The sequence below is a fragment of the Prinia subflava genome, chromosome 1, assembly GCF_021018805.1.
Source record: "Prinia subflava isolate CZ2003 ecotype Zambia chromosome 1, Cam_Psub_1.2, whole genome shotgun sequence".
In the NCBI taxonomy this organism is placed as follows: domain Eukaryota; kingdom Metazoa; phylum Chordata; class Aves; order Passeriformes; family Cisticolidae; genus Prinia; species Prinia subflava.
In genome coordinates, this window is record NC_086247.1 from 111,595,120 (window position 1) to 111,611,731 (window position 16,612).

Genomic DNA, 16,612 nt, shown 5'->3' on the forward strand with positions numbered 1-16,612 from the left:
GGAAAGAGAAAGACTAGGGAGCCCAACGTCAAAGAAAAAAAATCAACAACAAAACTACAGGCAGACTTCCAAGACCTTCAAGTAAAATTACAGTACTTTAGGTGCACTTGGTTTAAAGTTCACTCATTCACCTTTCTTCACAAAAAGTCACCATAAATACCAGAAATAAAAGCCCACCAATCTAAAGCAATCAAAGTTACATTTTTAAAGCTAGCTCTGCCCCTCTGTTCTTCCCCCCAGGCTTCCAACTTCCCATCTCTGGGCTGTCAGGAGCTGTCAGCAGATCATATGAGAAATTCATCTGAACATACAACATAACTTGACAGGCAATACATCAGAAAACCTAGATGTGACAACAGCAAATTCCACCAGATGGTCCTGGATGATATCTATCTATTAAAAAAAATCTGACAGAAAAAAAAATCCTAACCACACATAAGCAGAGCTTCTGAGGAATGGAAAAAAAATAAATCTGGTATACTCACTGTTTCACCCTTTGTCCTAACCATGCCAGAAAAGGAGATACACAACAGCTCCAGCTTATCCTCAACAGTTTGTCCTGTCATTAATATCTATATGCATATTCCATCCTCCTCCCCAAAGAAAGGACTTCTAAATAAAGAAGCCTCTCCATTAAAGGCAGTATGTACTACTCACAATGCTGCTTTTCAATTGAGAAAATTCTGTCAATGACTCTGGAGCCCAGTCTCCAGGAACTCCAAAACCATGCGGTTAGCCCTGGGAGTAGCTGCAAACTCGAAGCACATTCAAGACTGCCTGTTTGCCACCCTTCCCATCTCCCTGTTGCTCTGGCAGGCAGCAGATTCTCTTTGGGTTCAGGCTGCCTACAAACCTCATCAGCCTCTACAGTGACTCTTTTAGGAGAGACCTTGCATTGCCTTGTCCACTGTTAGTCACGCAAGTCAAACACTGACTGTACAGACCTGTCACAATTTGACATGAAAGAACTGCATGACGACACACTGATGAGCAAAGTAGGAAAAGGGACGAGTTTATTTACAAAACTCAATTTTATACATTTCCAAAGGTGCTTGTGGATTGGAGGATGGAGTCCCACCTCTCAAACTACATTGGCCAAGCCAACTGTCAATCAACTTTTACTTCTCACCTAAATGTAACTAATGAAGGACAGTTAGCAAAACAAGGCTATTGTTTATAGTAGAAAGTGTGAGAAAGTAAAAATTCTGACTCTAATATGAAGGACAAATCAGAAGGCTTAGAAAAGTCTTCAAAAACAAGGCAACACAGACCTGCCCTCAATCCAGGTAGAACTGCCTTTGATGCATGAGAAGTACAAATCCCGTTCCAGCAGGCACAACCTGCTCCAGGCTCACATGAAACAGAGCTGTGGTGGGCACAGGGCAGGGTTGGGACACTGTGCCATCCTCTGAGAGATGAGCATAGGGCCATGGCAGAAAACACCAGGTTCAGAAGCAGCCCTATGGCTATTTCACTGACGCTGTCACTGTTCTTTGGCTGAGCACCACCAGCCTGGCCACAGCAGCAGCTCAGCTGTGACAGAAGTGACAGGCCTGTGAAAGGTAAATAAAACTGGAGCAGGCTGTCACTGCTCAAGTGAGACCCTAGGGACACCATTCCTTGCTCCTGTTCTGCCCCTACCTTCTACAGCTGTGTGCAGATACATGTTTTGCTCTGTGAGTAGTTGTGTGTACCTGCAAAAAACTACCACGTGTGCTTGTCCTCCCAATTACTCACACTTGGAGGTAAAAGGTATTTAGTCAAATATATTTTAATTGGTAAAGTAAACAGACATGAATCTGAATGCACAGAGGGAAGGAAGACAGTGAAGGATGTGGTGGTATTGTATCATTGTTTAATAGGACAGGATAGTGCTCGCAGTCCTTTGGAAATCTGACAGTTGCTTTGAATACAAAGCTGTGGCTGTGGTAGAAAGCAGATCTACTCCCTGTCAGTGCACAAGCTGCACTCCACAGCTCAGGGCTGAGGAAATCTCTCTTCAGGCCAATGTGGCAAAATCAGTTGCCACGAAGAAACCAGACTGATCCTTTAACCAAGGAGTAGTTCTGTATATCACACATACCTTTTTTCTTTCCCCTAAGGACAGCTCCTTCCATTATAGACTCTCCTCTGCTGTTAATCGAAGTGCACCCATTCCCTGAGTGAGAAACACCTGTGTGTGGGATTACTCCAGTGCACTGTTTATTGTCTCCATCCGATCCATTTTACAATTATCACCTTTAGCACAGAGAGAAAGTTACTTCTACATCATAGGCCTGAGAACAAAAAGCTTATGAAAAAGCCAATTCTTCCCTCCTCCTCCAACTTCAACAAGGAATATATGATTTTTCACTGTGCCTTTGTCATTTTGACATAAAAGAAAAAGTCAGTGACATTTTCAAGTTTTGTTGTTGTGCACCAGTGGGGTTTCAAATACTGCAGAAGAACATAATTACGTTTATAGACACTTTTGACTGGAACTTAAATGGTGCAACAGCTATAACAGTCTCTTAGAGATAAGAAAAATAGGCATATAGCTCAAAATGTATGTTCTAATTAAACGGACACCACCTTTTTACTGGAGTGCCTTTTGGCATCTAAAAGCTTTTTCTGTAAATACTAGACTATGATTTTTCAAACCATCAACTTCCTACAGAGAGAAAAATACACATATTACTATTTAATTGTTCTCAGCCGAAATACTGTAAAAGAGAAGTCATAGCATGTATTTAATAAAATTGATAGAAAGTCACTTCCTCCCATTCTGATATTTAATTATATCCCATTAGAAAAGCAAAAAACAGTGTAAATCAAAGTCCATGAATCAGCTGTTTACTTTATTTATTTATAGGCATTTATAGAGTGCTCATCACCATAGCAACCAGGAATTTTTTTTCTTCTTGTTCAAAGGAAAAGTTGTAATTTCAGAATGTGATCCTTTGACGTCACAGTGCAAATAGGTACTTAGGTCCTGCGCTGCGAACACTTTAGGCAGGTGCCTGAAGTATGCGAACCACGTCAAAGGTGCGATGAAAGAGACAGAAACAGAGGCAGGAAAAATGAAAGGAAAGGAACTGTGAAACAAGTGAGGAAAGGGGAAAGAGTAAAGGGCTTCCCTATGCAAATCCACAGTGCGCCGTGTCCCACAATAAGCCATGATCACCCCAGTATCACCTTTTACCTGTAACAAGTGACTGGTTCATGGACAACAATCCAACTAATGAAGACCGATCAACAAGTTCCAAATTTATGCTGAGGGCACTGGTGAATATTCTTAAGCAAGAATTTCTAAAAGGATAGTAATTTAAAAATGAGGCTGTAGAGGGCTATCTCCCTTTTGAGAGCAGAGAAGTCAGGGGCCTCACTTTGACTACTACTCTTTTCTGATCTCCTAACAGTCAGGCATTACCAAATTCCCACAGAATTAATAGACCTTTTTAAAAATGCCATCTGCTCACAAAACATCAAAGAAATGTGTAGATTAGAACACTGCTCCTGCATACACCATTATAGAATGAATTACTAGGTATGGCCTGCAATTGCAGTTTCCTCATGATGCTGCTGGGAACCTCTTTTCAGACCCCCAAAAGAGACTGAAATTGTTTTTACACTATTTCATCTGCTTCCTTCCCACCACTGTATAGATGATACACATACATGAACAACACAGTATTTCAGATTCTTCTTAAAGCTAATGAATCACTAATTGGAACAGAAAGGGAAAAAAAGGGTATCTTTGGCCTGTTGTCATTTTTTTATATAAGAGATATCATCATGAAGATTTCCTCAAGACACTGGTATGTGAAGTTATTATCTTCAACTCATATTTGCTTGATCCTAACTGCCTCATAAGCCAATACTGTCCAAAGCAGTTAAATAAGGAGTTCAAAACTAAGCACATAAATCTTTACTGAAGACTGGTGGTTATTTTGTAGTCTTTTTTTATACTGTATTCTAAATAGGGCAGAAACTGCATGTATGACAGCAGGAGAAGTGACAAGTTCCTTATCTGGAAAAGCACCAGCAGGCACTGTTATCAGAGCAGACCAGCTCTTTTAAAGTGGATTGATGAAGCTATTTTTAAAAACACCTAATAACATCACAGAGGAGACCCTGATCTCTGCAAAGGTGAGCCGCACAGCCCGATACTCCTGGGAGACAGCTAATGAAACTGAAGCTTGTCACACACAGGCTGCGTCCAGTAATTGGCTTTGAAGGCTCACAGCCGAGCGCAATGCCCTGCTCCCAGCTGCACCAAACACGCCCAGCCGGGCACTGTCTGGCACGACCAGGTGTGAGTGGCCCTCTCTCCCCTGCCCATGCCACCGGGCACAATCTGCATTCCTGGAAGGCAAAGAAAAAAACCTGCTTTCTTCCAGCCCCTCATACCTACCAGCTGGCTTCCAGGACAGGGAGCGACACTTGTGTAGGGAAGGTGGCAGAGGGGTGTTGGAGTAGGTGGAGTGCTGATGGAGAAGAAGGGAACACATTCTACCACAGAAGGTGAAGGAAAAGGGGGGGAAGACCTAAAAGGGGAAGGAAGAGGGTCCCATGTCAAGCCTTCATCCAACACAGCGGAACCACCAACAAATGCTAACCCTCGGTCAGTGCTCTGTGCCAATGGTGCAAAGTCCCTTACAAACAGCTGCTGGCTTCCCCAGGAAAACTCATCAGGGGAGCATCACTCATCTTCCCCACAACCCCACTGACCCTTCCTAGCCCACTCTTCCCTGACCTTTGTAGAGCCACAGACCCACTCCACCTCTCAATGTAAACAGGGAATTCTGCAACCACCCTGAACATAACCTAAGAAAATACTGTCCCACAGTGTGAGAAGACTCTTTGTCCTCTTGAAGAAATTTTATCTGCATAGCTTAGGACCTCTGATCTGGTTCTGGCTCTGTGATTTAATGCTCTCCTTTGCGCCACCTTCTTTTTCATGATTCTTCCTGCCTCCCACTACTTCCTAGAAAAATCCACTCCTTCACAGCCTAGATACACCCTGACTGGAAAAGCCATTTTAAATAGAAAGCAGTTTCTTTTGCTGAGAAAAGTCATCTATGGTTCTGATCATTTGATAGTTTTATTCGTGGAAGATCTTAAGGTCTCTGTGTTTTAAATCACCTCCTAAAGACCTTGCTAAGTTAGAGCACAGACCAAATACATTAAAAACTCTGGGGAGCAGCAACTGAATGTGGGCTGATATCATAGGGAAGCATTTAAACCCAGAGCACTTATGGAACACTTTAAAGCAACAATTTTTAAGAGAAAGAGGGTGAAAAAAAGGGGAATGAGAATATTCAATTTCCAGATGATTGAAGCAAACCTCAGTAAGTTCACAATGCGATGCAACTCAGGAGATTGGAAATTCAACTGGAAAGAGATTTCCATATAGTCAATCTGTTCTGCACGTTGCGTAATAAAGAGTGGGCTATAAATAATTAGTCCCAAAACATGACCCAGGCACCTAGAGTGCATGTTCAAGGCACACTTCACAAGTGTTGGAAGCTGAAATCCAGCTTTGATGACAGCGAATTAAAACACAAAAGTGAGACTCCAAGTAAAACTGCCACCTTGCAATCATAAACCGTTCAAAATGCACTCTGGCAGAAAAGCAGACTGCAAGGCAGCTTTCCTGTATCTAGTTCACGCATTTGGTATCTACCACGGTTTTGAAAATGACATTGCAAAATAAACACCCTGTCATACAGCTGATGTGTTTAGCATAAGTCAGATTTGTTTCAGGGAGAATGTCCTTGCAGAGAATAAGAGCTCTTCTGGTTCCCAGATAAGTCAAGGCTTCCGCTAACAAGCCAATCAATCAGTTCAAGCGTTTTGAGATTGTTCTTAAAAGGAGCCGCTTCTGTTTTATTACCAAAGTCAGCAGTCACCGTTTAAAAGTCAGCATTTGTCAATAGTTAACCCAACTATGGCACTGGTGTGAAAACACTCAACCCTTGGCTTGAGCAGTTGTTCAGATACAGTCCTTATTCTCATCACCAGAGAAGAGTGTGCCTCTCCAATTTATTTATTTTTCCAAACATGGAGCCTTTATCTTCATAGCCCATTTAAACACTGGGTTAATTGAGGGGGGCTGGAGGAAGCAAGGAGACCCAGCAGACACCGGTGAGCCCACCCTCGGAACATGCATATGCAACGCATCCAGAGCTGACACAGGCAAGAGAAACTTTTCCACCGTGCTTAGTCAGCACGCAATAATTAAAAAGGTGCAGGGTGCGATAAACCCGGCATCCGTATCCACTGGGGCCAAACTCGCAAATTCATTGCTAAGCTCTCAGAGCCGAAGACAGGTGTCGGTGGGCTAGGGGGGTGGTGTCCCAAGGCACTCAGCCATCAAGGAAAACTGTCAGGAGAACATAATTACACCTTTACCTGCCCCAGCAGGCTTTAAACCTGCAGCGCCTTTGACCTCTGGGGAGGTTATCAGAGTTGTAATTGAAGAGCTGCCCGCAGGAGCAGGCACCGCTCACCCTCACGGCGGGCGCTCGGGCCGGACCGCTCGAGCTGCCCGCCTGTGCAGAGGCGGCCGCGGCGCCAGCCCCGCTCCGGGAAGGTTCCCTGCCCTGTCCGCCTCCCCGCCGTGGGGTCGCCGCCGACCACGAGGGACACGGCCCCGCTCCCCCCACTTCCCCGTCACTCGCTCTCCCTTCGGGAAGGGGGCGGCAGCCGCCGCCGCCCCACACGAACCGCCCCCTGCGGGAGCCCGAGCCGGCCCCCGCCCCGCGGCCGCCGCGCACCGCCTCACCTGCCGCCCGCGGCAGCGACCGCCCCTCGGCCCGGCCCGGCCCCGCCGCCCCGGCCACCTCCTCGCTCACGGTGTCCCCGCCCGGCGGCGGGCGGGACGGGGCGGGAGCGCCTCGCAGGCGGCGGCGGCGCATGCCCGGTGCGGGCGAAGGGCATTGTGGAGGCTGCAGTGCCTGGGCCGCTCAGGGCGGGCGTCCTGCTGCCGCCTTCAGCGCACAGCGCACGGCGTGTCCCCGCTCCTGTGCCCGCGTTCAGCGCACGGCGTGTCCCCGCTCCTGTGCCCGCGTTCAGCGCACAGCCTGCCCCCGGCCCTGCTCGGGGCTGTTCCGCGCACACCCTGCACTCGGTGCCAGCTCCCGGCCCTGCTCCCACCGCAGCACGGCGGGCTCCCCTCCCGGCTCTCTTCCCGGCTCTCTGCCCAGCCTCCTCGGCTGATCGGTTTCCTGTAGCCCTCCGCTTTTCGCAGCCGTCTGCGTTGCCCACCTGCAGCTCCTCGTCTTTCTCCCATATCTCCTCCAGCCTCCACACAGACATAGAATCATCGAATCATCAAGGCTGGCAGAGACCTTTCCCATCATCAAGTCCAAGCGTCCAGCCGGGACTACCACTGTAACCCCTAAATCACCCAGCACCACATCCAAGTGTCTCTTGAACCTCCAGAGATGGTGACTTCAACACACCCTTGGGCAACCTGTTCCAATGCCTGACCATGCTAACAGTGAAAATTTTTTCCTAATATCTTATATGAATCTCTCCTGTCCCAGCTTAAGGCCTTTTCCTTTAATCCTCTCATGCAAGGCAGGGCAAAAGAGACCTGCTCCCACCTCACTACAATCTCCCTTCGGATGGTTGGAGGGGGCAATGAACTCTCCCCTGAGCCTCCTCTTCTGCCGTACCTCCCATCACGTCCCCACACTGTCCTACCCCTGTCCCTCTGGGGCCCTTTCCACCCTCTGCTCCCCCTGCCCGACAGCAAGGCTTCTTCCTTGCTGCCCACCCCTTTCCCTCTTCCACTCAGAAAGAGCTGCTAAAACAGAGGGCAGCCATCCTTTCGATGAGTACACCAGGAAAACCTGACAGGTCACAGGCACCCGCATCCTTAGTAGGGGAAGGTTCTTTTCCACTGGGGAAATTGTGACAGCGGTGGCAGGTCACTTTCACATGGTGGTGTTTGCTACGATCAGGCTTCATCAGAGCAACCCAGAGACCATTACAGCTTGGACAAACCACCGAGAGCACGCTGAGCCTGCTACAAGAGGTTGAATCGCCTGAGCAGGTGGACACCTCTGCTCTAAGCCTCTCCCAAAGTCAATGGAGCTTTTGCCATTCACGTCACTGAGGCTTTTGTTTTTCATGGGAGCTTCCCATTTTCAAGCCCATACAGAATTCTCACTAAATGGGAAGGCCAGATAGAGGTTTGGCAGCATCTTTCACATTAGCTGGTGTTTGTATGCATAGCTAAAAGCTCCCAGAGTGACAGGATTGCTAAAAATGCATGCAGGAATTTAATATAAAAGTTCAACCATTGAAAAGTTTGCTCCTGAAAAGCTGATAATCATTCTGAGGAAATCAAATCTAAAGCTCCTTCCTCCATCCTCTTTTTTCTGCCTTACAGATTTTGTGGCTAATAATCTGAAGAATTAACTTGTATTGCAAGACATCACACAAGAACTGAGGGGTTTCTGGAATGCTTGTTGCTACTTAAAGTTTAATTTGGTTACAGTCTCTATGAATTCTAGTGTTGAGCTCCTGTGAAATGACAAGGCTTCTCATGCTTCTGAGATTTGTTTTTCAATTTGTTCAAGAACTATTAGGCTAATGAAATCCATTGCAAGAAATCCCATCTATTCTTTCTCGTTAAGTTTCTGAGTTATAGTCCAGTGGAGAGACTTCAGAATGTTAGACCCACATCCCTTTAACTAGAGCAGCAGTGTCAAATAATCATTATAATCATCATAATTTTCATTATTTCATTGTCATTTTCACTGGAATAAAAAGTCTCTATTTCAACATTATTTAGAGATATCGATTAATCTTACCAAAGCATCTGTGAGTAGAAATCCTAAGATCTCACAAATACCTGCTTGCATATTCACGTAAATGTCACCTGCAATGCTACTTTTCCTCCTTGTTATGAGATATTTAATGAGCCAGTCAAAAGCCAGACACTACAGTAATTTGAATCAAGTGGCCAGTCGTGTATCACAGACGATGAATGGCCAAAGAAACAGACATAATCATTCTAGAAAAAAAGAACACCCATAAGCTGAAACGCGTTTCTATGAAATATTCATAGGCTTGTGGTGATTTATTGTCATGTCTGCTTCAGAATAACCTGCAATGGGAAAAATAGCATAATCTGGTAAACTTTTTCATGCAAAACAGTTCATTTGTTATTCCTGGAGTAAGAAGTTTGTAGACCCACATCTGTTTAAGCATATCTTCTTTACGGGGTAGGGATGTGTTTTCCTTAATGCAAGCTTTTACAGGGGATACCTATTGGAAGCAGAGTGAATGTGCTAATGGCAGAGACAGTTCCTTCAGGTGCCCAGGCATAGGTGCCTAGTGCAATTCTGGACAGTTTAGGTTGCCCAAGACATCTGCACAAGGCTGGTAGGTACAACACGGGACCTAGAAGAAGATGATGCCTGGTCTGAATTTGAGCTTCAATGTGCTGTCACTCAGTTATAGTGCCCAAATCACTTCTGAAGTGACCATTCAGGGAATAAATCAGCTTTGACTGATTTATTAATAAATTAGCTTTTTTTTGATGGGCTCACAGCTGGGAGCTAGAACAATTGAGCCACACTGTACAGTTCAACAGACAGAGCTGTATCTTGAACCTGAAACAAACATTGGAATATTTCCAACTCATATGTCCTCTCTTCACATCACCTTCTACACTTGGGCTATAGCTCTCCCTATATGTGCAACCTCTTTGAATGAGAAATTACCAGAGGGCTGGGTCCTGGAAGCTGACTCCACCCAGCAGAGTCACTGATGTGCCTGCCCATGAACACCAGCACATGGGACTGCAGCACTTCAAGCCCTGCTCAGCTGAAGTCAACCAGATCCACTGGATTCTTTGTTGTGTGTCTCTGTGTGAAGCTGTGTCTCTGTGTGAAGCTGCCTCAGCTTTTTTGGCCATTTACCTAATGCCTCTGCTCTCCCTTCCTTTTCACTACCTCTGTGTGCTGCATAAATTGTGGGGCCTTGTGTTCTTATCCTTTCCACAGCAGGACAGAGAGAAAGATCTACACAAGCTGTTGGTAGGATCTTGCTGTGATTTAGCCACTCAGATTTTTTTAAATGTCGGCTTTATGAAATGCATTTGGTGGAGGTAGTGGGACACACAGTCCCAAAGGATGTGGCAGTGTGCCTGTGGTATAATCACAGCTCAGCAGAGCCTGTGGGCCAACCAGCCAGCATGTAAAACTGGATGAGCACCAGTGATTGCAGTCTTGTAAGAGGCAATAAGGAACATCCGTGGAGTGTGCTGCTGCCTAATCATCCTTCCAAGGAAAACTGTTTCAGCCAAAAACATCAGTGAAGTCATTTGGGACTGAAGGCACCATGGAGCTCCCTGCACATCCGCTCAGCATATACAAAATGCGGGCAGCAGAGAGAGCTGAACGAGGGACTTTGAAAGACCTATATGCCTCAAACCTCTTTTACAAATTCATGTAATTCACTAAAGAAATTATACATATTCATGTCATTTTATCTCAGGACTATGAATTTGTTTGGAGGGGATAAATGCTTTCTTGCCTCCAAAGAGCAAGATTTCATTAAACTGTCTCTCTTTTGGAAAAAGCAAGCAGTGACCCCAATCTCTGCAGTACCTGGCAGCCAGTAATAGCTCTATCATGATCAGTATCTGCCCTCTAGTAGCAATTTTTCACACGCTGATGTCGAACACATGCAGGAGTGAAAAAAGAAATAAATCTGCTGCTGAGCAATGCTGCCACTGAAATGACTTGTGCCTATGAGGCAGTCAGGACACTGGGTGTTCTGAAAGCACAGCTCTGATACCAGAGTTTCACTCTTTATGTCCAAGGGCTGGGTAATTTCTGGTGTTGCCAAACAAGGTCAAGGCTTTGTTTATCTTGTTGCAGGTAAAATGAGGTGAAATGAGCACCTGTGCTGTTAAACAGGTAAGCAAACGACTATTCTGTACAAAGAGAGAACAAAAAAAGACTTCTAAGGATGACAGTTAAAACTACCCACTAGTTTCATGGTGATACTAAGAGAACAAGAAGACTTCCCAGTCCCACAAGCAGGGCACCAACCCCTGCTTCTGCTGCTAGCAGTTGGATCCCACTTAGCACAGAAGTGAGCAGTATATGGCAATCCACACTAGCATGACAGCAAAGCAACGGAGAGTGTAGCTCTTTCCTAGCTCCTCCTGGAGCGGTGACAGCTTCTGCTTGGTTTTTGGAGTGGTCTGCTTAGTTTGGAATGCAGGACAGTTAGATAAGCAAACACCTGATTTATTTAGCCATTTGCTTATTTAATAACATGATACAGGCAAGCTATTAAGCAATAAGGATTTTTTCCTTATAAAAGGGCATCCATTCATATATGGACTTGAAATCCATGTTTCTGCTAAATATAGAAAAGGACTTGCACTAATCTAAATTCAACTAAATATAAATCTCCACAATACAAGAAAGGAATAGGTGGGTACTAGTGACAATGAATAAAAAAGACAGGAAAATGGAGAAATACAATGACAGTCGGCATCAACAGATGTGCCAAAAGCTCCCTTGTATGACAAAATGACTGTCTCATGAAATATTAGCAACTATCCAAAACTGGGAAAGTGTGAAAATCTTGTTGCTGTATAAATTATCTAAGACACTCCTGCCAATTATAGACTTGCTGTGAGGAAGAGAGACATTGGTAATCATGACAGCGACTGTGTTCAAGTGTCATGTGAATATTCTTGGGCAATTATTCAAATCAATCATTCCTTCTCTGTGTAGGAAAGATTCATCACTCTTAGTACTTCGTGTCACTCAGTGACTGAATTGATGGTGCTCTGCTATCTGTGGTGTTCTGTAGGCTGCCTGTTTGAGGTGACAGCACTGTCACGTATTTAACTGCTGAGGTGAAGAGCTGTCCAGCAGAAAGTAGGAGAGCATGGGCCCAGAATCCATGAGAAACATTACACAGGTCATAAGAGTGCAGCTCCCTTCTGCACTGAACAATGTCCCACCCACAGGCATTTTTGGAAGTGGCAGTAGCAATGCTGGCTGTTGCCACTGTGGCAGGGCATGGCATGAGAGGGCTCCAGCTGCAGGGGAAATGCAATCCTTTTAATCACTCTTCTTCCACACAGGATATTTATGAGACCTGCTAGCCATGTCTTGTCATTACAAATCCTACAACTTCAGTGCCTGGCATCCATGTTCGTTGAGAGTAACTCCCATATGATGTTGTTCTTGCCTCTTGCTTTCCCAGCCCTGTGTGCTCTGACCTACCCTCTCACACCTGCTGTTCTGCATAAAGAGGGCCTCCTATCAGCACAACTTCTTTCATCCTCCCACCCTTCCTGGCAGGAATTCCTCTAACAGAGGGCTATGTCCTGCTTCCTTGAGAATTACTGTTGGTAAGAGAACGACTGAAAATGTGCAATGTCTCTGTGTGTTCACCAAACTGTGATAACATAAATTTTGATCTTTGACTTGGCTTGATACATCTGATCTTATCTTCCTTTTTATATCGTGAGGTATAATATATCAATTCACTTTTTTGTTTTTAATTAATATGCCCCATCTATTCCTTCTGCTTCTTACTGTAAACTGTGCATGTGTAAAGGCTGATTCCAGCTTGTTGTCACAAGGGAATGCATTAAAGCTGCAGATCTGCCTTTGCAAAGCCTTAAGCACCTGATTTTGTAAATTAAATAAAATACCATCTACATGTTACTGCTAAAAGTGCTCAGTATCAGCTGGGTTTCAGTACCACAGGGCTTCCCTGCTTCTGTTTGAGAAAAAAAACTAACACCAGCAAATGGTAACTTGAAATGGAATTTGTTCTTTAATAAAATAACAAAACAAAGTCTCCACAGAGGAGTAGTTTCCTTTTTTCTACATGTAAGTGTTTGTAACAAAATAAAAGAGCATTTAACTCTTCAGGCTGGTGATAACAAATAAAGATGTGGTTCACCTTGACTTTCAGACGCTCTGTCTCTCTGTTCAAAGAGCTTCTTTCCTTTATTCATGAGCTCTTTGGGGACAGGATTTTTAACAGTTCCTTCTGACAACTTGTGGTTAGCAGAATATTTGCTTTCCATTTTTTTTTGAAGTGTGTGTTGTGGCTCCCAAGTATCCATCTGTAACTCTCTGAAAAATTTCCGGTAGCTTGCGGCTAGAATATATTTTGTGATGCCTGGTTTGTCACTGGTTAGCTCACATGCTGAAGTTTAAACTGACACCTGAAATTCACCAAGATGAGCAGTCCTTTGGAGACCCTCTCTTCAGCCATCTCTCCCAGGTCACCCCTCTGAAATCCCAAGAGATTATTGACTTTGGTACTGAGCCATCACACAGGAGAGAATTTTGATTTTTTTTTCTTTCTTTCTTTTCTTTTTTTTTTTTTTTTTTTTTTTTCCTAAGACTGCTTATGCCACAGATCATCCTCACTCCCTGGATCCATTCTGCACCTCTAATGAGCTATGATGCCCTTCATTCACATAAGATTTTGGCAGTGCATATTCCATTTTTGGAAGTGATTTTATAGGAAAGGTATCACTTTTATATGTTTCACCTCCATAGCAAAAGTGTGAGGTCTGGACATAGAAGATAACTAACCCTGCTTCACTTGATGATTGAACAGTCCAGCCTCTTGTTGTTTGTATCTGCTTTTTGTAAGATGTGAGCTGCCCCAGTGTAGCATAGTCTAACTTTTGTCACCTTCATTTAATGACACACTGATATGCAACAAGGAAGCTTTATACCTCCTCCCAAGACTGCAGCTTGAGAGCTGTGTCCATCCTGCAAAACAATGGGAAACATCAAGCCTAATGCCAAGAAATCTCAGGCTTCCTTCAGGACAATTACTTCCATTTTCAGCAATTTGTTTGTTTTTGCATGCCTGCACAACCATTGTGGTTCCAAATCTGAGTGGGGACGAGTTACAATGATTCCTCTGCTCCATAAACCACACTGCCCACTACCTGGGGATGTGGTGGTCATTCCATCCTTCTCCCACCTGCAGAGAAGTCCGGACTAGCTGGCTCCTGCCTGAAAGGGTTTAGATCTTTTTCATAGTGAGAGCAAATGCTCTCTTTATCTATTCTTCTGAGGGCCAGACTGCGACAGAGAATGGAAACTGGTTGTTCTGCTTTTCAGGATGGTCCTGTTCCAGGCCAGTCAGAAGGCAATGCCAACTAACAATCCTTGTGTAGCATTGTTTTCAAGTGGGAATGTTTGGTCCCAGTGAACTTCCCATGATTAACTAGAACCTTGCCCTCCTTGACAGCAGCCCTAGGTACTACAGAAGTGAATTGGGAGAGCCAGACCAGGTAATAAAGCTGGCTCCCTTGTTGGATTCTGTCTGCTCCAGGAAGTATGTTCCTGTGAGCTCAATATTTAACTAGCACAGCAAAATAAATGAAAACAAGGCAAAGAATAATGCTCCACTTCTCTGGGAACACAGGGCCTCAAGTATGTAACATGAATACAGCATGTCTGTTTGCCGGAGAATTCATACATAGGATGAAAAAGAACTCTCCAGGGTAACAGCAACACAGGTACTCTTTTTTCCCCTTGCCCTGCCCTGCCTCATCTCATTTTTCTTTGCTTTTCCTTTCCCTTTTTTTTTTTTTTTTCTTGTAGTGGAAAACATATAACGTCTGTCTGCATATCTGAGCAGGGAGTTTGGCTCCTTCCATTCATGTCACAGCAAGACAGAGCATCTCTCAGACAGGCTCATTTCCCTACTCTTTCAAAGCACCACTGTCTGTGAGCGTGCCCCAGCTCTCCCCTCATGCGCTTTGTGTTGACAGAAAAATCATCTCCATCTGAAGCTGCTCCATCTCCCTGCAGCTACAGCCCCCTGTCAGCTGAGGCTGCCTTCCCCCTGCTCCCTCATTTACAGATGACACATCCCATCTCATTTATATTATTTAAATGATTTCCACGGGGTCACCTTCTGCTTCACGCCTGAAATGATATAGAAAATTAAGCTCTTCCTCTTGTGTCACTTGGATTTCAATTGTAGATTTTAAATCTGTCCTCACTTCTTGATCCTTTAATTTTCCACAGGCAATGCCACTGCAGCAGCAACTCCTAGTGACTGCAGTAGATGTTTAAAAAAAAGGTATCACAGGCATCGACTCATATGATGTTATGATGAGTGAGGTGGATAATAACAAACATGCAGTACTCCAGTCACCCACTGGGTCTCTTTCCATTCTCTTCACAGAAAACCTGAACAACCCGCTGTGTGGAGTGTGGAGAAGGTTGCATCAAAAGAACATTGGCACATTAGCTTAGTGATTAGCTTGTAGAGTAGCACCCAGTGGTGAAATGGCTTTTATCCTCCTTTTCACACACAAAAATGATGCGTCACGTGAAGGAATGCTTACAATGAAGTCAGACCTGATGTCTGTTGTGACTTCTCAAGCATTTCATCAAAAATATTTCCTTGCAGGTGAGTTTGGCAGACATTGCACTGTTTAAGGTAAAGTGCTGGACTTTTTTAGGAAGTGTAATTGAAATTACTGTGTTTCACAGGCAAAAATGCTGCCAGGAATGAGTAATTCTTCGTATGGCATGCAGACAATACAGTAAATATGCAAACCAATACTTTGGAAATTGTGTCTTTCACTTAAACTTGATTTAAATATGTGAATTCTTTGCAGCTTTCTGGTATTGCCTTGTCATTACCATTGTCTTTCTTTATTACAGGTCTGAAAGAAGCTGCTGCCATATGGAGAGCTGGAGCAGCCAAGAATTATATTCACCAGCAGTGCACTATTCAAAGCATTTAGAGGCTGCCAGTCCTCATGGTCCCAGACCAAAGCTAACCTTTGTAGCAGCACTATTAGGTTTTCTTGCTTCTTTTTCCAAGTCAGATGGGGTTGGCACTCTCTTGTGAAGAACACTGGGTCAGAGGGTCTGAGGGGTTACTCCTGATGGCAATTCCTGTCCTAGCTCAGATGCAGCTGCATCCCCAGTTACATTCATTTTAGGGACAGAATAATCCTCTGCATTTTTTCACTGTGTGCAGCACAGATCTGATAGGTCTCACCTGAGTACTGGAGCAGGATGGAAGAAAGGAGAAGCTTTTGCTCTTTCTTTGGGCAAATGACTGAGCTATTCCACAGAGCTATTCCACAATAAAAATTAATCCAACTCTTTCATAGTGGCTAGTGACTAAATACACAACTGTTTAAAGAAGCACCAGGCTATCTGTTCAGCCTTCCTTGCAGCATATCATTCTATCCAGAGCATACTCCAGAATGTGGCTGGGGAGTGAGATGGGTCAGAGACGCTGGAAAGATGAAAGCTATTGGATTAGCATTTTTGTCCTAGGGCAGTAATAGAAATCTTTAGTAAGCAAAGCCCAGGTGTGAAAATCACATTGTAGCTTGAAGATGAAGTCCAATTTTGAGCTGAAATTCACTCTCTTTAGTGGTCTCAAGGCCAAAGTATGCACAGAGACTCTGTAAGTCCTATTTTCAGGGTGTTAGCAGCACATAGATCCCTCTGCTGGTTCCTCTGTACATGAATGAATTGGATCCAGAGCACAAGCATGAGCTCATGTCAGAGCACTGCTGTAGGTCATGTTTGAAGACAACTTTTCCAGTTCCAAAGTTAAAGACTAAAAGAAAATCTGA

General features: G+C 44.5%; 1 protein-coding gene and 1 long non-coding RNA gene across 8 annotated transcripts in view; one reads left to right on the forward strand and one right to left on the reverse strand.

The window, feature by feature from the left end:
* The window catches only part of POMGNT2 (protein O-linked mannose N-acetylglucosaminyltransferase 2 (beta 1,4-)), a 31,023-nt gene extending 24,149 nt beyond the window's left edge, over positions 1–6,874 (reverse strand). For 4 of the 7 annotated variants that reach the window (XM_063408440.1, XM_063408395.1, XM_063408431.1 and 1 more), the window contains exon 1: positions 6,767–6,854. The gene's annotated coding sequence lies outside the window, so the exon portion shown is untranslated. Of the gene's footprint in view, positions 1–6,766 lie in introns of all 7 variants that reach the window. The other 3 variants (XM_063408378.1, XM_063408404.1, XM_063408388.1) reach the window with 3 other exon arrangements.
* A 5,874-nt stretch (positions 6,875–12,748) lies between these two features.
* On the forward strand, positions 12,749–16,187 carry LOC134562924 (uncharacterized). Its single transcript, XR_010083290.1, has 3 exons — positions 12,749–14,521; positions 15,196–15,423; positions 15,681–16,187. It is a non-coding gene; the product is annotated as an uncharacterized LOC134562924 (long non-coding RNA).
* Positions 16,188–16,612: the final 425 nt, after the last annotated feature.